The sequence below is a fragment of the Armigeres subalbatus genome, chromosome 1, assembly GCF_024139115.2.
Source record: "Armigeres subalbatus isolate Guangzhou_Male chromosome 1, GZ_Asu_2, whole genome shotgun sequence".
Lineage (NCBI taxonomy): Eukaryota > Metazoa > Arthropoda > Insecta > Diptera > Culicidae > Armigeres > Armigeres subalbatus.
Window position 1 is genome coordinate 315,113,613 of NC_085139.1, and position 20,385 is coordinate 315,133,997.

The following is a 20,385-nucleotide window of genomic DNA, read 5'->3' on the forward strand; positions in this document are numbered from 1 at the left end:
AATGACTTTGTCATAAAAATTTAAATATTTGGGTTTCAGGTTATTTGGTGCGTATTCCTTGAGCTAGCTGGGACTGATCGGGATTGCTACTGACCCCCGACAGACTCACTCATTACAGTGCTGTACCCGTAAGTTCCAAAAGATCTGATGTTCGCCGGATCAGGGGAAGGGTGCTGTAGTTTTGGCTTTTTGCTAGGATCCGGATGGCCGTTCGTGCTACAGATTGAACTGCGAGGAATTCGAAGGGAAGAGTTCCAGCTACGGCCATGACTGAAATGATAGAGCTGGTCACAGATAGAGTTCAGCAGCTCGAGAAGCGTCGTTTTCACGGATAGCGGAAGACGTTGTAGTAGGGGGTACCCGATGGAGTCTGGACCTGTTGAGGCACCTCACCCTTTGTCGAGGGCCCACAGAAGTTCGCTCAGGGTAATATCGATATTGTACACATCATCTTTGTGGTGCGAAAAATCTATGGACCGTCGTTCAGCTGCCGCTTTCGCGATCTGGAACGATGGAGGGTAGCTGGAAGTCGCCGATCTCTCGCAATACACTTTCGCAAGTTCTTCGCTTGAGGACCACCGGGCGCTGTTGCCGGTTACCGCGTAGAGTATTCACCGTCCGCCACAGGTTGTCGTGCTGCTGGGTGATGTTTTCGCTAAGAAATTTTCCCATGACTGCTCCTTTGCCTTATTAATCGCCTTTCGTGCCGCTGCTCGTGCTTCCTGGAATTTCGTTAACGCCTCGGGATGATCCGGATCACATTTCCGCAGACGTCGGAGGGATCGAAGACACTTTCGCCGGAGTCGAATTGCTGCTTTTGCTGGGCACCACCATGGTGCTGCTTTTGGGCCAATTCGGCCGCTGGTTCGCGGGATGGATTTTGTCGCTCTTCTCTGTGAAGCTGACAACGTCGCACTCGGCATTTGGCCGAATAGTTTCAGCGGTAAGCCGCTCGTACAATGGCCAATCAGCTTGATCGTAGAGCCACTTCTGTCGTGCTGTTCGATGATTTGTCCACCCGGGGATGGACAAGATGATTGGGAGGTGGTGTCCGACAGAGTTCGCAATATAAACCTAGGAGCCACGCTCTCTGAACAGATGGTCACGTCAATTGCAGAGGCCCGTAGCCGGGTCGATGCGGGTGTGTGAGCCGTCGTTTAAGATTACCAACTGATGGGCCAAAGTTGTCTCGGCGATGAAGCAGCCAAGCGCATTCGATTGGTGGGACCCCCACGCGAGATGGTGCGCGTTGATGTCCCCAAGAAGCAGCACCGGTCTTCTAGCTGTTCGAACAACGCACCCAATGCAGCCTGACATTGCACAGAACTCGGTGGGATGAAAATAGACACTACCGTTATCTGGATTGGTGCGTAGATGCGTACGGCGATAAGCTGTAGGGTGGTGTGGATCTGAACACGCTCAAACGGTATGCCTTCCCGGATAGCTAGGCCAACCCCGTGTTGCCAGTAAGGTACGCTGTTTGACTCCAGGAGTAACGTGTATTGCTGGCCGACATATACAGATGTGCTCGACTTGCGGTTAGCGGCAGTGAGGTGCCACGACGCAAGGCTCGAGATCGGCGATAAGGAGCTTCAATTCGCTAATATTGCCCCTGAGACCACGCAAGTTCCACTGTAGGGCGAAAACGCCACCGGAGCGACTATCCGTGACGGACGACGACGATGTGGATGCCCTACGCGTCGGAGAGTCGACTGTAGAGAAAAAATTGTTCACGGTAAACTCTGCAGGTGTTTGTACTGTATTGGGACTTGCCTGTGGGACGCTTTGCCCCACAGTGCCAGCCGCTGTCGAAACCATTACACTAGTATTTCCAATACCGACAACAGGCGGCACTGGGGATGCGCTTTGTGTAATATTTATTCGACGGGACGGGCCTTCTCCGGGTGAGAGAAATGCTGTGGGGTGGTATTGACCTGTAAAGTTTTGCGAGACAGTATCTGTTTGCTGAAAGGATGCCTTGCCCCACAGTACCAGCTGTTGCCGAAACTACTACACGGTTGCTTCCAGATCTGCCAGCAACAGCCGGCACTGGGGAAAAGTTTTGTGTAGTTCTATCAATTGCTTGTTGGTTGTAGGTGCTGGATGTTTCAAACTGGTTGGTGTAGGGCGGCGAAAGCATAGTAAAGCTATCCCTCCCCCCTGCCGTCTATCATACGGTCTCGATGTCGTTTGTATAGGGCGGCGGCCAGTGCAAAGAAGGGCTACCCCTACCATGCCGTTTATCCCAAGTTTCCGGTGTCGTGGTGCGATCAATATTTCCATCGGCTACGGAGGCAAATTCGTCATCAACGGGTTGGGGTAAGACTTCCCGGATGACTCCTTCAAACTGCCGTACTTGCGTCGGAAGAGGTACACTTTCCCTACTACCGAACCGATTTTGCTCATTATCCGTGTTCATGCCTTGGTCGTCATTGTAATCCATTCGATGTTGGGGAGTGAAGCTATCGAAGACCTTGATTAGAGTTAGCCTCCGGTATCTCCGACTCCTCGCTGGAGAAGTCCATTGCCGTGAGGTCGTGGGTGACGGCGGTTTTTTTCGGTGGCGGGCTTGGATCTGGTGAGGTGGTGGGTTTTGGAGGATTGTATTTTGGAGCTCGTCCACGCTTTGTCTCCTGAACGGCTGGGGAATTATTCCTGGATCGAGTGGTAGGGCCTGCTGTTGTGTACACTGGTGGTCGTTGCTCACGGTTATGTTGCGGCATCTCCTGACTGACGGATTCGTTAGCATGGCTCTGTTTTACATGGCTGGCATATTGCTTGATTTTTTTAATGAAGGCCATCATCTGATCGTTACGAGGGATACGAGCAACCTTAGGGAAGATCGGGTAACCAACCCCGGTGGGAACTATGGTCGTATGCTGACAGGGAAGGGGGGGTTTGCTCCTCTCCGGAGGTGCAAATCTTACTGAGCATCTGTTCTCCATGTCAGGATCGGCTCACAACAGCGTCTGTTCTCCATGTTAGGGGCGGTTGATCATCGTCCGAGTGCCAGCGATGGACTCTAAGTGAAACTGTGCACTATGGTCCACCGGGAATAAGGAGGAATGGTCCTCCGGAAATTTAGGGGGTTTGGTGTCAGGCCCTGCAAGCCAGCCTTTAAAAAAACATACGCAACGAACAATCAACAAGAGAGTACGGACCGGAACCATCGGCGAAGACCACTGCGACGAAAAGGGACTAGCGAATGGAAACTCGGCTCGTTGAACTGCAAATCTCTCAACTTCAACGGGAGCGCACGCATACTCGCCGATGTGCTCAAGGACCATGGATTCAGCATAGTAGCGCTGCAGGAGGTTTGTTGGAAGGGATCAATGGTGCGAACGTTTAGAGGTTATCATACCATCTACCAGAGCTGCGGCAACACACACGAGCTGGGAACAGCTTTCATAGTAATGGGCGATATGCAAAGGCGCGTGATCGGGTGGTGGCCGATCAATGAAAGAATGTGCAGGTTGAGGATCAATGGCCGGTTCTTCAACTTCAGCATAATCAACGTCCAAAGCCTACACTCCGGAAGCACTGATGATGATAAGGACGCATTCTACGCGCAGCTGGAACGTGAGTATGACAGCTGCCCAAGCCACGACGTCAAAATCATCATAGGAGATTTGAACGCTCATGTTGGCCAAGAGGAGGAGTTTAGACCGACTATTGGAAAGTTCAGCGCATTCGCAGCACCTACTTCCAACACAGCCTTCCGTATCGGTACACCTGGAGATCACCACTGCAGACAGAATCACAAATCGACCACGTTCTGATTGATGGACGGCACTTCTCCGACATTATCGACGTCAGGACATATCGTGGCGCTAACATCGACTCTGACCACTATCTGGTGATGGTTGAACTGCGCCCAAAACTATCCGTCATCAACAATGTTCGGTACCGACGACCGCCGCGGTACGACCTAGAGCGACTGAAGCAACCTGATGTCGCCACTGCATACGCGCAGCATCTCGAGGCAGCGTTGCCGGAAGAGGGTGAGCTCGATGGGGCCCCTCTTGAGGACTGCTGGAGTACAGTTAAAGCAGCCATTAACGGAGAACAACGTCGGGTATATGGGTCGAAGTCGACGGAACGATTGGTTCGACGAAGAGTGCAGACAGATTCTGGACCCGGCAGAACGTGGAACGTTATACATAGACGGAAGCGGAGACAGCAGACCCGCCTTTTTCAGGAGAAGAAGGAACAAGGCAGCGGAGGAGATGACTACGTCAGTTCAGCGGACGATGGAAGCCAACCAGCCCCCACCTTGAGGGAAGTTAAGGATGCCATTCAACAGCTAAAGACCAATAAAGCAGCTGGTAAGGATGGTATTGGAGCTGAGCTCATCAAGATGGCCCCGGAAAAGCTGGCCACTTGCCTGCACAAACTGATAGTCAGAATCTGGGAAACCCAACAGCTACCGGAGGAGTGGAAGGAAGGGGTTATATGCCCCATCTACAAGAAAGGCGACAAGCTGGAGTGTGAGAACTTTCGAGCGATCACCATCCTTAATGCCGCCTACAAAGTGATATCCCAGATCATCTTCCGTCGTCTGTCACCATTAGTGATCGAGTTCGTGGGAAGTTATCAAGCCGGCTTCGTTGACGGCCGCTCGACAACGGACCAGATCTTTACTGTACGGCAAATCCTTCAAAAATGCCGTGAATACCAGGTCCCAACGCACCATCTGTTCGTTGATTTCAAGGCGGCATACGACAGTATAGACCGCGTAGAGCTATGGAAAATTATGGACGAGAACAGCTTCCCTGGGATGCTTACCAGACTAATCAACGATGGATGGTGTGCAAAACTGTATGAAGCTTTCGGGCGAACACTCCAGTTCGTTCGAATCGCGCCGGGGACTAAGACAAGGTGATGGACTTTCGTGCCTGTTGTTAAACATTGCGCTAGAAGGTGTCATGCGGAGAGCCGGGTGTAACAGCCGGGGTACGATTTTCAACAGATCCAGTCAATTTATTTGCTTCGCGGATGACATGGACATTGTCGGCTGAACATTTGCAAAGGTGGCAGAACTGTACACCCGCCTGAAACGTGAAGCAACAAAAGTTGGACTGGTGGTGAATGTGTCAAAGACAAAGTACACGCTTGTGGGCGGAACCGAGCGCGACAGGGCCTGCCTGGGAAGCAGTGGTACGATAGACGGGGATACCTTCAAGGTGGTCGAGGAATTCGTCTACCTCGGATCCTTGATAACGGCTGACAACAACGTTAGTCGTGAAATACGAAGGCGCACCATCTGTGGAAGTCTTGCCTACTACGGGCTCCAGAAGAAACTGCGGTCGAAAAAGATTCGCCACCGCACCAAATGTGTCATGTACAAGACGCTTATAAGACCGGTTGTCCTCTACGGACATGAAACATGGACAATGCTCGAGGAGGACTTGCAAGCACTCGGAGTATTCGAGAGACGGGTGCTTTGGACCATCTTTGGCGGTGTGCAAGAAGACGGTGTGTGGCGGCGAAGAATGAACCATGAGCTCGCCCAACTCTACGGCGAACCCAGTATCCAGAAGGTAGCTAAAGCCGGAAGGATACGATGGGCAGGGCATGTTGCAATAATGCTGGACTGCAAAGATGGTGTTCGCTTCCGACCCGGCAGGTAAGAGACGACGAGGAGCGCAGCGAGCGAGATGGGCAGACCAGGTGCAGAACGACTTGGCGAGCATAGGGCGTATCCGAGGATAAAGAGATGCGGCCTCGAACCGTGTATTGTGGCGTAAAATTGTTGATTCAGTCGTCTAAGACGAATTAAGTACTCTCCATTTAATTCCACTAATTAACTTTCGATATCTTTGCAGATACGTATGTCGACCACAACTGTGTGGTCGTCTTCACTTCCGAGTCGAGTCGAGTACGAGACACTGAAGACGACCACACAGTTGTGGTCGAAATACGTATCTGCAAAGATATCGAAAATTAATTGGTGGAATTAAATGGAGAGTACTTAATTCGTCTTAGACGGTTGAACACATTCCACTAAAAGAGCTTTATATATTTTTCTGTTGATTCAGTGTTATCTGTTTAGATGTAGACTTAATAAATTAATGAATCTGATCGTTACGTTCATCTTTTTGTTTGATTTCCTCCCACAGTTTGGTGATTTCATCGTCTTTTCGTTTCATGGCTGCTTCGAGTTCCTTGAGCCTTTTCTCGAAAGCGTTCGGTCGAGCTGCTGCCTGCGCATAGTTGCCTCCCGCTTGCTGTTCGGCTCGTTTTATAACCTCCGGGAAGCTCAAGTTATTACGTACCTTTATTTTAATTACCTCTATTTCCTTTTTATAAATTGGGCACTGGCGATTGGTCGGTCGATGGTTTCCCTTACAATTCCGACAGAAAGGAGCTTCGCTGCACTCTCTTCCCTGTGAGAATTATCGGAACAGTTGAAGCAGTGTTATCTATTATCTATCAAGAGGCCTGGAAGCCTCCTTTCAAGAGGCCTGGAAGCCTCCTTTCAAGAGGCCTGGAAGCCTCCTTTCAAGAGGCCTGGAAGCCTCCTTTCAAGAGGCCTGGAAGCCTCCTTTCAAGAGGCCTGGAAGCCTCCTTTCAAGAGGCCTGGAAGCCTCCTTTCAAGAGGCCTGGAAGCCTCCTTTCAAGAGGCCTGGAAGCCTCCTTTCAAGAGGCCTGGAAGCCTCCTTTCAAGAGGCCTGGAAGCCTCCTTTCAAGAGGCCTGGAAGCCTCCTTTCAAGAGGCCTGGAAGCCTCCTTTCAAGAGGCCTGGAAGCCTCCTTTCAAGAGGCCTGGAAGCCTCCTTTCAAGAGGCCTGGAAGCCTCCTTTCAAGAGGCCTGGAAGCCTCCTTTCAAGAGGCCTGGAAGCCTCCTTTCAAGAGGCCTGGAAGCCTCCTTTCAAGAGGCCTGGAAGCCTCCTTTCAAGAGGCCTGGAAGCCTCCTTTCAAGAGGCCTGGAAGCCTCCTTTCAAGAGGCCTGGAAGCCTCCTTTCAAGAGGCCTGGAAGCCTCCTTTCAAGAGGCCTGGAAGCCTCCTTTCAAGAGGCCTGGAAGCCTCCTTTCAAGAGGCCTGGAAGCCTCCTTTCAAGAGGCCTGGAAGCCTCCTTTCAAGAGGCCTGGAAGCCTCCTTTCAAGAGGCCTGGAAGCCTCCTTTCAAGAGGCCTGGAAGCCTCCTTTCAAGAGGCCTGGAAGCCTCCTTTCAAGAGGCCTGGAAGCCTCCTTTCAAGAGGCCTGGAAGCCTCCTTTCAAGAGGCCTGGAAGCCTCCTTTCAAGAGGCCTGGAAGCCTCCTTTCAAGAGGCCTGGAAGCCTCCTTTCAAGAGGCCTGGAAGCCTCCTTTCAAGAGGCCTGGAAGCCTCCTTTCAAGAGGCCTGGAAGCCTCCTTTCAAGAGGCCTGGAAGCCTCCTTTCAAGAGGCCTGGAAGCCTCCTTTCAAGAGGCCTGGAAGCCTCCTTTCAAGAGGCCTGGAAGCCTCCTTTCAAGAGGCCTGGAAGCCTCCTTTCAAGAGGCCTGGAAGCCTCCTTTCAAGAGGCCTGGAAGCCTCCTTTCAAGAGGCCTGGAAGCCTCCTTTCAAGAGGCCTGGAAGCCTCCTTTCAAGAGGCCTGGAAGCCTCCTTTCAAGAGGCCTGGAAGCCTCCTTTCAAGAGGCCTGGAAGCCTCCTTTCAAGAGGCCTGGAAGCCTCCTTTCAAGAGGCCTGGAAGCCTCCTTTCAAGAGGCCTGGAAGCCTCCTTTCAAGAGGCCTGGAAGCCTCCTTTCAAGAGGCCTGGAAGCCTCCTTTCAAGAGGCCTGGAAGCCTCCTTTCAAGAGCCCTGGAAGCCTCCTTTCAAGAGGCCTGGAAGCCTCCTTTCAAGAGGCCTGGAAGCCTCCTTTCAAGAGGCCTGGAAGCCTCCTTTCAAGAGGCCTGGAAGCCTCCTTTCAAGAGGCCTGGAAGCCTCCTTTCAAGAGGCCTGGAAGCCTCCTTTCAAGAGGCCTGGAAGCCTCCTTTCAAGAGGCCTGGAAGCCTCCTTTCAAGAGGCCTGGAAGCCTCCTTTCAAGAGGCCTGGAAGCCTCCTTTCAAGAGGCCTGGAAGCCTCCTTTCAAGAGGCCTGGAAGCCTCCTTTCAAGAGGCCTGGAAGCCTCCTTTCAAGAGGCCTGGAAGCCTCCTTTCAAGAGGCCTGGAAGCCTCCTTTCAAGAGGCCTGGAAGCCTCCTTTCAAGAGGCCTGGAAGCCTCCTTTCAAGAGGCCTGGAAGCCTCCTTTCAAGAGGCCTGGAAGCCTCCTTTCAAGAGGCCTGGAAGCCTCCTTTCAAGAGGCCTGGAAGCCTCCTTTCAAGAGGCCTGGAAGCCTCCTTTCAAGAGGCCTGGAAGCCTCCTTTCAAGAGGCCTGGAAGCCTCCTTTCAAGAGGCCTGGAAGCCTCCTTTCAAGAGGCCTGGAAGCCTCCTTTCAAGAGGCCTGGAAGCCTCCTTTCAAGAGGCCTGGAAGCCTCCTTTCAAGAGGCCTGGAAGCCTCCTTTCAAGAGGCCTGGAAGCCTCCTTTCAAGAGGCCTGGAAGCCTCCTTTCAAGAGGCCTGGAAGCCTCCTTTCAAGAGGCCCAGCCTCCTCTCAAGAGGCCTGGAAGCCTCCTTTCAAGAGGCCCGGAAGCCTCCTTTCATTAGGCCTGGAAGCCTCCTTTCATTAGGCCTGGAAGCCTCCTTTCATTAGGCCTGGAAGCTTCCTTTCAAGAGGCTCGGAGCCTCCTTTCAAGAGGCTCGGAGCCTCCTTTCAAGAGGCTCGGAGCCTCCTTTCAAGAGGCTCGGAGCCTCCTTTCAAGAGGCTCGGAGCCTCCTTTCAAGAGGCTCGGAGCCTCCTTTCAAGAGGCTCGGAGCCTCCTTTCAAGAGGCTCGGAGCCTCCTTTCAAGAGGCTCGGGAGCCTCCTTTCAAGAGGCTCGGGAGCCTCCTTTCAAGAGGCTCTGGAAGCAACCGTTCAAGAGGCTCTCGAAGCCCCCTTTCATGAGACTCGGAAGCATCCTTTCAAGAGGCTCGGAAGCCTCCTTTCAAGAGGATCAGAAGCCTTCTGTCAAGAGGCTCAGAAGGCTCCTTTCAAGAGGCTCGGAAGCCTCTTTTCAAGAGGTTCAGAAGCCTCTTTTTAAGAGGCTCGGAAGCCTCCTTTCAAGGGGCTCGGAAGCCTCCTTTCAAGGTGCTCGGAAGCCTCCTTTCAAGAGGCTCGGAAGCCTCCTTTCAAGAGGCTCAAGCCTCCTTTCAAGAGGCTCAGGAAGCCTCCTTTCAAGAGGCTCAGAAGCCTCCTTTCAAGAGGCTCGGAAGCCTCCTTTCAAGAGGCTCAGAAGCCTCCTTTCAAGAGGCCTGGAAGCCTCCTTTCAAGAGGCCTGGAAGCCTCCTTTCAAGAGGCTCAGGAAGCCTCCTTTCAAGAGGCCTGGAAGCCTCCTTTCAAGAGGCTCGGAAGCCTCCTTTCAAGAGGCCTGGAAGCCTCCTTTCAAGAGGCTCAGAAGCCTCCTTTCAAGAGGCTCAGGAAGCCTCCTTTCAAGAGGCTCAGAAGCCTCCTTTCAAGAGGCCTGGAAGCCTCCTTTCAAGAGGCTCAGAGCCTCCTTTCAAGAGGCCTGAAGCCTCCTTTCAAGAGGCTCAGAGCCTCCTTTCAAGAGGCTCAGAAGCCTCCTTTCAAGAGGCTGGAAGCCTCCTTTCAAGAGGCTCGGAAGCCTCCTTTCAAGAGGCTCAAGCCTCCTTTCAAGAGGCTGGAAGCCTCCTTTCAAGAGGCTCAGGCCTCCTTTCAAGAGGCTTCAGGAAGCCTCCTTTCAAGAGGCTCGGAAGCCTCCTTTCAAGAGGCCTGGAAGCCTCCTTTCAAGAGGCTCAGCCTCCTTTCAAGAGGCTCAGCCTCCTTTCAAGAGGCTCTGGAAGCCTCCTTTCAAGAGGCCCGGAAGCCTCCTTTCAAGAGGCCCGGAAGCCTCCTTTCAAGAGGCTCAAGCCTCCTTTCAAGAGGCTCAGAAGCCTCCTTTCAAGAGGCTCAGCCTCCTTTCAAGAGGCCCGGAAGCCTCCTTTCAAGAGGCTCAGAAGCCTCCTTTCAAGAGGCTCGAAGCCTCCTTTCAAGAGGCCTGGAAGCCTCCTTTCAAGAGGCCTGGAAGCCTCCTTTCAAGAGGCCTGGAAGCCTCCTTTCAAGAGGCTCAGAAGCCTCCTTTCAAGAGGCTCGGAAGCCTCCTTTCAAGAGGCCTGGAAGCCTCCTTTCAAGAGGCCTCGGAAGCCTCCTTTCAAGAGGCTCAGAAGCCTCCTTTCAAGAGGCTCAGCCTCCTTTCAAGAGGCCTCAGAGCCTCCTTTCAAGAGGCCTGGAAGCCTCCTTTCAAGAGGCTCGGAAGCCTCCTTTCAAGAGGCCTGGAAGCCTCCTTTCAAGAGGCTCAAGCCTCCTTTCAAGAGGCTCGGAAGCCTCCTTTCAAGAGGCCCGGAAGCCTCCTTTCAAGAGGCTCAGCCTCCTTTCAAGAGGCTCGGAAGCCTCCTTTCAAGAGGCTCAGAAGCCTCCTTTCAAGAGGCTCAGAAGCCTCCTTTCAAGAGGCTCAGAAGCCTCCTTTCAAGAGGCTCAGAGCCTCCTTTCAAGAGGCCTGGAAGCCTCCTTTCAAGAGGCTCAGGAAGCCTCCTTTCAAGAGGCTCAGAAGCCTCCTTTCAAGAGGCTCAGAAGCCTCCTTTCAAGAGGCTCAGGCCTCCTTTCAAGAGGCTCAGAAGCCTCCTTTCAAGAGGCTCAGAGCCTCCTTTCAAGAGGCTCAGAAGCCTCCTTTCAAGAGGCTCGGAAGCCTCCTTTCAAGAGGCTCAGGCCTCCTTTCAAGAGGCTCAGAGCCTCCTTTCAAGAGGCCTGGAAGCCTCCTTTCAAGAGGCTCAGAAGCCTCCTTTCAAGAGGCTCAGAGCCTCCTTTCAAGAGGCCCGGAAGCCTCCTTCAAGAGGCTCGGAAGCCTCCTTTCAAGAGGCCTGGAAGCCTCCTTTCAAGAGGCCTGGAAGCCTCCTTTCAAGAGGCTCAGAGCCTCCTTTCAAGAGGCTGGAAGCCTCCTTTCAAGAGGCTCAGAGCCTCCTTTCAAGAGGCCTGGAAGCCTCCTTTCAAGAGGCTCTGGAAGCCTCCTTTCAAGAGGCCTGGAAGCCTCCTTCAAGAGGCTCAAGCCTCCTTTCAAGAGGCTCAGAAGCCTCCTTTCAAGAGGCTCAGAAGCCTCCTTTCAAGAGGCCTGGAAGCCTCCTTTCAAGAGGCCTGGAAGCCTCCTTCAAGAGGCTCGGATGCCTCCTTTCAAGAGGCTCGGATGCCTCCTTTCAAGAGGCTCGGAAGCCTCCTTTCAAGAGACCCGGAAGCCTTCTTTCGAGGACTGGGCGGCCTCCTTTCAAGAGGCTCGGAAGCCTCCTTTCAAGAGGCTCGGAAGCCTCCTTTCAAGAGGCTCGGAAGCCTCCTTTCAAGAGGCTCGGAAGCCTCCTTTCAAGAGGCTCGGAAGCCTCCTTTCAAGAGGCTTGGAAGCCTCCTTTCAAGAGGCATGGAAGCCTCCTTTCAAGAGGCTTGGAGGCCTCCTTTCAAGAGGCTCGGAAGCCTCCTTTCAAGAGGCTCGGAAGCCTCCTTTCAAGAGGCTCGGAAGCCTCTTTTCAAGAGGCTCGGAAGCATCCTTTCAAGAGGCTCGGAAGCCTCCTTTCAAGAGGGTCGGAAGCCTCATTTCAAGAGGCTCAAGAGGTCCAGGACATCGAACACGAGTGTGCCGGTAAGTGAAACACCCATAACAGAGCATCGGATTCGGGAAGTAGGGACGAGTGGCAACGCGCAGCAGACCTACTTTGATGTGCTCCGGATAGGTTGTTTTACTGAACGTAAGGATCAGAGCTGGTGTATTCACTCTTTTCCCGTTATCGTTCTTGGTTATTCGTTGAACACGGACGACTTTTTCCTTGCTCAGCTCCACCAGTCATAACACGAGATGACGCATCGACATTCAAGTTTGGGTGCGGAGCAACTTCTACTTCGGTTCCATCGATTAACTTTGCCAATTTCAATAGTTTGGCAACTTGGGCCGGGTCACGGACACTCAGGGTGTACTTGGTCCCTTGTGCCTCCGTTTTGGCATTCTCAATCGGACCCGCACATGCCTCTACTGACTTTCCGATGACAAACGGGTTTTTCGGGAGCGGGGTTTCGTTTTTGCCGGTCAGCTGCAAAAATGTCAATTCTCCGAATTTATTCGTTGGATCCAGTCGGAAGTCGGTAGTCTGCGTTTCACTGGCCCTCCTTGCGGCCGCCATGTTGGCTTACGTTGGACTCACTATTGACAACGGTCACCCGTTACCTGCCCCAAAAGAACGTATGGTTTTCTTAGCTGTACGCGAAATTTTGCGCTCCCCTGTGTTCACACACTTGCGAAAGACACTGTAGTACTCCTGGGGTGGCGATCGGACACTTTCAGATTTTCGAATTTTATGAGATTTTCAAACTTTTTGGAACTTTTTTTCTATTTCTCTCCCTTCATACACAGTGCTACCCACGCCATCGACGCGACGGTTGAATGAAAAACAGCCGGACAGCCGGGCAGCCGGATGATGACTGCTTGTTTACGCCGGACAAAGCACGCAGCGAATACACTTTTACACTTTTATCAGCTGTTTGTCGGGCGATTTTCACCAAAACTTCACTACTCACGCTCACGTTAGCACTTGATATGCTGATCGAATCACGTTTTGACCGCCGTAGCCGCGAAAAACTAGGAAAAATGACCTTGTTTGTTTCGAGAGCGCGAACTATACCACCGAACCATTCTATCGCTGAGTCACTTCATGCAAGGTTCCTTTGACAGTTCCACAACATCGAGACATAAAATCGTAGTCGCCCGGTGCTTGTGTTTGGGGGAACTTTGAAACGGCGTGTCGAAGAAAACATGCAAAATTGATGTACCATGCGTCTCCATTTTGACTGTTTTTCGTGTGACTCATTGTATGTGAGTAAGCGTTGAGCAATGTTTTTAAATTTTGTGAATATTTATCTCGGAATTTTGTTAATCAATCCTAAGTGTCACCAACTGATTTCTATAAAGTTTCGATAAAATTGCTTCTTGCGACATTTATTTATCGCTGAGCAGTGAAGCATACAATCATTCACTGTCATAAGACGAGTTTGGCACAATTCCATTTAATTCCACCACCTCGTCGTGGTGGTGGAACTAAATGGTATTGTGCTAAACTCGTCTTATGACAGTGAAAACATTCCACTAAAAAAGATTTTTTTTTATAAAATCATTGTCGATGTTTGATTTTTTACTGGATTCCAAATGAAATTCCCAATTTTTACGAGCAATAGAGCTTTTCCCATTTTTTCACCTATAAATGTGCATAGCTCAATAAAAAGCAGACTGTTTGATTGCTTTGCAATCAATTTCATCATTTGCATTTCCCAGTAGATAAAAATTCAAATTATGTCTCCATGGCAAAAAATCGTTCTCCGGTAATCGTATCCGAAGAGTGTCGATCTGCGAGAAGGTGAAGTACGCACTCCAGTTGAGTGAGAAACGAGTTGGCAAATATGTCAAATCAATTTTCGAACAAATTTCGAGGGATGGGAGCAATCGTATCTGTTGAGCTGAAGTGCGTTCGCAACTGCAAGCCGGCAAACCCCGGAGGGACTAACCGCAATATTGATGCTCTTGCTCCATTGTCAGACTGTTGTCAATCCAATTGATCACTAATGGGACGGTTGCATATCTACTCTCAATCAGCTTCACATACTGCTGAAACGATTGGTGCATTAATCTGTCGGAAATTGGTGTCACAATCAAGAGGAAATTTCGTTTCAATGAAATGTGATTGGCCATGAATCCGTACAGAGGTCGGGAAGAACGTTCCGCAGTATATTTCCCGGCAAAAGAAGTTTATGCAGTTCGTTCGGTCACGCTGCAGCTGAGCTCGAACTCAATGCTTCATTTTCTACCCACTTCACGCTCCATTAGGAAAGCAGACTAGCCACCACATCTGCCGAACTGGTGTGGCCCAACCGAAAGCCATCGCCAGAGGAGCATCACCGTTCTCGCAAGAACAAGGCAAGCAGCACTTTAATCAATTCTTCAACTTTTACTCCGCCGCAAAAACACGACTCATGACAGAAGGCAAAAGGCACATTCAAAGATATGAAACAAATATTATTCCTCGTAATTCATCCTTCTCGGAGTGTGGCAGAAGTGGAAAAACTAGTTTTTCGAGGCTGTGCTCAGCAGTAGGGGAATCTGAGAAAAGATGTTGAGGTATGCAAAAAACGTGGAAGGTGGCTTATGGGTATTTTCCTGCTGATTGAGCAAATTCTTAATAAGAAAAAAAAAAACATTACCCAGTTCCATTTTTTCAATTCTCGTCGTTTGATTCGCTTCAGTTTTATTTTCTGATGTTTATATTCTTTTATAAATGGGATATAAACAATTTTATTTTTATTTTTCAATGGAAAATGTTCGTTTTGCAATGAGTTTTTATTGCTTACTTTTGCATGGCAATATAACATTTTTTCAATTGGTTATAGACTCTGTTGAAAGTTTTTATGAGAATTTACTAATGTTCTATGGAGTGTTTCATTTAAGTTGGAAAACCAAATATCGCATTCCCCTACCCCACAGAACCTGCAGTACGTCCGGATGAGAACGATGTTATTAGGCTGCTCGGTTCCCGGCACTTCGAACACCTTCCCTTCCCAGCACCACGAGCGAGGCCACTGGATCCAACCAGGGCGTACAAACAAAATCCATTACGCAGTGTAAATGGAGTTCAGCTCCCGGGAGAAATAAGAATGAAACCTTCTTCTAATGAGCTTTTCATCTTTTTGCTAACCCCTTTCTGGAATCCACCCACGGCCCAAACCGAGACGAAAACAGTGTGAACGTGGCGTTTGGCACTTGGCCTTTGACTGCGGGCGTATCGTCTTCTTCGTCGTAACGCCATCCAGAGGTCAACCGCACTGATCACACCAGCCGTCGACGCCACGTGAGATATGAATAAGAGGTTGCCTGTCGGTGGAGTGAAAAATCGAAAAACAGAAGCAGCACTATTTATAGACACGGTTCTATTAGGGCATGCTTTAGTTTACGGTTGCCTGGGGAGAGTAAAAGCCAAATGTTAATTGAAATCAGCTTATCAAAGCATCTAGCAAATGAATTTCATCCTGCCGGGGAAGTAGGTCTGAAAAGCATCAGTTGATTAAATTATTCGACCTCTGTTATTGTATGCCAAACGTTTCAGGTTTGCAAGATTTCTACAAGTTAACTTAATCAGTCTTCATGAAAGGAAACATCCTTATTCAAGCATATCAAACCATCCACCCCTACTTTATTCCATGTTTCCTGTCTTCACGGTGGAGATAAGATCATTTCCAGTTGATGCTGGAAATTGAACATTCAGCTGCTCCTATCTCGCTTCAACCGGTCGGTTACGGCACCACTTGTCCTACGTCACTTTTGTTCCAGCAGGAACAGCAACTCGAACAATGGCAATTCCCGTCCACGAAAGCCAGAGCTTTGGTATGGCAGATAGAAGAAAAAAATACACCACCGTATGAAAAGAAAAGATTGGCATGCGATGACGATGACAACGACGAGTGCAAATATTGAATCAGGTTTGCCAACACCCAGCCGTTGCCTTCCGCAGTCGTTTTTGTGCCCTGCTGCCACATACACAGATATACGTCATGCTCGCGTTGCGGTGTTGAACGGTGTTGGCCTTCCCACTGTTTGACATTATCTCGCATTTCGAACGTCATTTGATTGTCATCATCGGATGGCATTGTGCTGTGCGCGGAACGGGACACCCGTTTCCTGACGTTGTTGATTTGTTTGACGCTGATGTCCTTTCTGCTGTGGTTCTTGCAGAATAACCCTTCGCAAGTAGTATTTGTGCCCTGACGTTAAATTAAGTAAACCGCAGTTTTTGGTTTGCTAGTGTCACGTCACCCTTTACCAATAATCCACTATGGAGAATTTGGGCTGTGGTCATCACAATGGTTGATGAATGCCACTTGGCCGAATAAAACGTTAGACCGAAATCATCTAGCCGTATTCCATTTAACCAAAATGATTGGTAGGCCGAAAACGATTTGACCAAAATTTCATGTGGTCAAAACGGACATACGGATGCAAATGTCGTAGGGCCAAATCTGGTCATTTGCCAGAAAAAGTCGTTTGGCCGAAAATATAATTTGGCCAAACAGTCAACAGTGATATGGTGGAAAATACCATTTGGTCGAACAGGTCTTCTTCTTCTTCTTCTACTTGGCATTACATCCCCACACTGGGACAGAGCCGCCTCGCAGCTTAGTGTTCATTAAGCACTTCCACAGTTTTTAACTGCGAGGTTTCTTAGCCAGGTTACCATTTTGCATTCGTATATCATGAGGCTAGCACGATGATACTTTTATGCCCAGGGAAGTCGAGACAATTTTCAATCCGAAAATTGCCTAGACCGGCACCGGGAATCGAACCCAGCCACCCTCAGCATGGTCTTGCTTTGTAGCCGCGCGTCTTACCGCACGGCTAAGGAGGGCCCCGAACAGGTCGAACAGGTCATTTGGCCGGAAATGTAAACTTATCGAACACATAACCATTAAAAGTGAGCAACATAAAATATAAAAAAAATGTGAAGTGATTTTTGAGAATTGAAATGAGACGTCTCACTTATCTTTTATCATTTTTTACTTTTTACTTCTCATTTTTATTGTGACATTCTCGACACCTTGGGCATAGTGATCCATTGTACTAGATCCAGATACATACTTATGCATTGGCGGGCTTGGAAAGTTTTTCAATTAATAACTGAGTAAATGCTAATAGAATTCTAACTTGAAAAGCAGGCCAAGTTCCAGTTGGAATTTAGAAGAAGCAGATGGAACGCCCGTCATGGAAATTAATTGCATTGTTTGAAAACTGCACAAAATGTGAAAAATTAAGTTCTAAAAGAGTGAGGTAACCACTTTCTTCGGTGGGCTTTGATCCCACGTCCGCAGTATGCCAGGCAGGTGAGAAGCATGAAGTGAGAAATAACAACCCGAGAGGCACACATGTTGTACGAATGTTTGTGTTACCCATATCTGTATAAATAATTTGGTCATATTTGACTTGCGGCAACATAATCAGTCGAATAATATTTTCTGACAAACTACCCGTTCCTCCAAATGATCATATCGGCCAAACATAATATCCGGTCAAAAGACTTTTTCGGCCAAACGACCTGTACAGCCGGATGACAAACTCGACCAAACGAAATTTTCGGCCGGATGTCTATTTCATCCATATTTATCGGTCTATCGGGTTTTGAACCTGAAGTTTTTGCTCAGCCAAATGACATTTTTGGCCGGGGAAAAGTCGTTTGGACGAACCCATTCGGCTGAAAGTCATTTGGCCGTATGCCACTAGACCAAAAGTTGTTTGGCCGCATATACCATTTGGCCGAATGGTTCATTTGATCGAAAGGGTCGTTTGGCCGAAAGCGTCATTCTGCCGAAAGGGTCATTTGGCCGAACGGGTCGTTTGGTCGAAGAGGTTATTCGGCCGAAAGGGTCATTTGGTCGGAAGGGTCGCTTGGCCGAAAGGGTCATTTTGCTGAAAGGGCCTTTTGGCCGAAAGGGCCGTTTGACCGAAATGGTATTTGTTCCGAAAGGGTCATTAGGCCGAAACGGTCATTAGGAAGAAAAGGGTCATTTGGCGGAATAGGACATTTGGCCGAATAGCTCTTTCGAAAAGTTATAAATTAGGAGTAAGAAGTGAGACGTCTCAACTCTCAGTCCTCATTTCGCACTTTTCACTGTTAAAAAAGGAGCGCGAAGTGAGTAGTGAGACGTTTCACTACCCACTTCGCGCTTCTCACTTTTTACAGCGAGAAGTGATAAATGAGGAGTGAGAAGTGAGACATGTCACCTCTCACTCTTCATTTTTTCTTCACAATGTAAACAGTGAGAAGCGAGAAGTGAGTAGTGAGACGTCTCACCACTCACTTCGCTCTTTTTACTTTTTACAGCGAGAAGTAATAAATGAGTAGTAAGAAGTGAGACGTCTCACTTCTCGCTCCTCATGTCTCACTTATCACTGTGAAAAGCAAATAGTCGAAGTGAGTAGTGTAACGTCCCACAACTCACTTCGCACTGCTTCTTGGCACTTTTTACAGTGAGAAGAAAAAAATGAAGAGTGAGAAGTGAGACGTCTCTCTTTTTATTATTAATTTCTCACTTTTCAAATGACCTATTCGGCCAAAATACCCTAGCGGTCAAACGACCCTTTCGGCCAAACTACCGTTTCGGCTGAATGACCATTGCAGCCAAATGACCCTTCGGCCAAAGGACTCTTTCGGCCAAATGAACCTTTCGGCCAAACGACCCTTCTAGCCAAATGACCCTTTCGACCAAACGACCCTTTCGGCCAAATTACCCTTTCGGCCAAATTACCCTTTCGGCCGAATGACCCTTTCGGCCCAATGACCCTTTCAGATAAACGACCCTTGCGGCCAGTTAGGTTTCGGCCACATTGAGAGTTGACGTAAAGTCAATGTCAAACTCTCTCCACGAACAGCCTAGACAGCCGTGTGGTGTCGGCAGCTGGTTATCTGGCTAAGAATAACATTACGGATTGCCTGTTCCAGTGGTAAAAGTCCATCATACAGGTAACCCCTAATTCTCGGTGTGGTGCGGCTTTATGCTTACCGTGCCTACGAATGAATGGTTAGGGGGGTCTAATAAGAACCTAACTGCAAACGGAGCCTGTGAAGCACCAGGGTCCCCTTCACAGTATTTAGCCCTCGCTGCGCTAACCGGAGCTATGGCGTAGTTGGCTTCTTGCTTCCTCCGAGATAATCGGCTACTCTTATTCAATCTCAACGTGAGGTTAAATAAGAGTGGGGTTACGAATATGTGTTTTACTTAGTTTCTCAACAAACTGTCATCTATATGGATTCGCATTATGCGTTTTTTTACAATCTACTTTGTGTTTGTCACCTATATGGATTCGCATTATGCGTTTTTCACAGTGTACTCTGTGTCTCGTCTTTGGCTACTCTTGTTCAATCTCAACGTGAGTGTGGGGTTATGAATATGTGTTTTACTTAGTTTTCCAACAAGCTGTCACCTATATGGATTCGGATTATGCGTTTTTCACAGTGCACTTTGTGTTTCGTCTTTGACGTTCATCCATTGTTACGTCCCCAGTGTTTTGTGTTTCTGTGACACCTCTCTAGTCCCTAGCTTAATGCGTGTGAGCCTACATAATTGGCTTTCCTATAAATGGTATATCATATGCATTTGCATTGTATGACTTATCCTGAATATTTTATGCTTAGCGTTTCATTGCGTTTTACAAAGTGCATCGTATGTATGTATTATTGATTGTATCCTCCTTCTCCTGAAACCTGTTCCATTCTCCTTTCCAACTTCACTTCCTCTTCCTTTCCCCTTTTCACTTCCTTTTCCGTCAGGTAAATGATGAGAAAGGCCAGTGAAGGCGATGGCACAAATCTCCCAAATTGAGGGGAACGTGCCTCCTGAGCCGACGTTCTGATACCTGATACCTGATAGGCCAAACGACTTTTTCGGCTAAATGTCCCATTCGGCAAAATGACCATTCTGCCAAACGACCCTTTCGGCCAAACGATCCTTTTGGCCAAATGACCCTTTCGGCCAAATGACCCTTTCGGCCAAACGACCCATTCGGCTAAATGTCCCTTTCGGCCAAACGACTCTTTCCCTATTCGGCCGAATGGCTTTCGAACAAACGACTGATAAGAAGCTTTCACATGAAAGTCAAGTGTCAATACGATTGATGGTCGCAGCTTACGTTCCGGAACTAAACCCATTCTCAACGAATTGTGAAGCCGTGCCATCGGCAACCATCCACGATTCGCCCCAACAATTCATGACGTTGTCTAGAAAACAGCATCCACGTCTCTTATGGAAATGAATAATCCAGTGTATTTGATAAATTCATAACCTACATGTGTCATTCAAATTAAGAAGAGCGTCATTGGAATTAAGAAACTTAATAACTCGAGAAGTTCTTGAATAATAAATTGTTCCGCTGGCAAACTAATTCGAAATGAGTGGTTTGACAATTTTACAATGTTTGTGTTAAAAAAAACTTCTAAATATACACCCTGAATAGGTGTAACACACTTTTAATATTATAGAATGACCTTAAATTTAATCAATTCTACTTTTATTTTAAAGAAAATTAAACGTTTTTGAAACGAAAAGGCAACATATTTAATAGAACCATGTTTGTTTTTTTTTGTGTATGCCACGTTCAGTAAGCGACATTTAAGGCAGTACAATACATTTGGACAAATATCTTTCTAACCATGTGACCTGTTTGGCCAAACGACATTTAATGCCAACTTTCGGCCAATTGGCCCTTTCTGTCAAACAACCATTTCGATCAAACGACATTTTCGGCCATATGACCTGTTCGAATAAACGATATTTTCGGCCAAATGACCTAATT

General features: G+C 48.8%; 1 protein-coding gene across 1 annotated transcript in view; it reads right to left on the bottom strand.

The window, feature by feature from the left end:
• The window catches only part of LOC134217963 (uncharacterized), a 575,616-nt gene that overhangs the window by 54,671 nt on the left and 500,560 nt on the right, over positions 1-20,385 (bottom strand). The window lies entirely within an intron of this gene.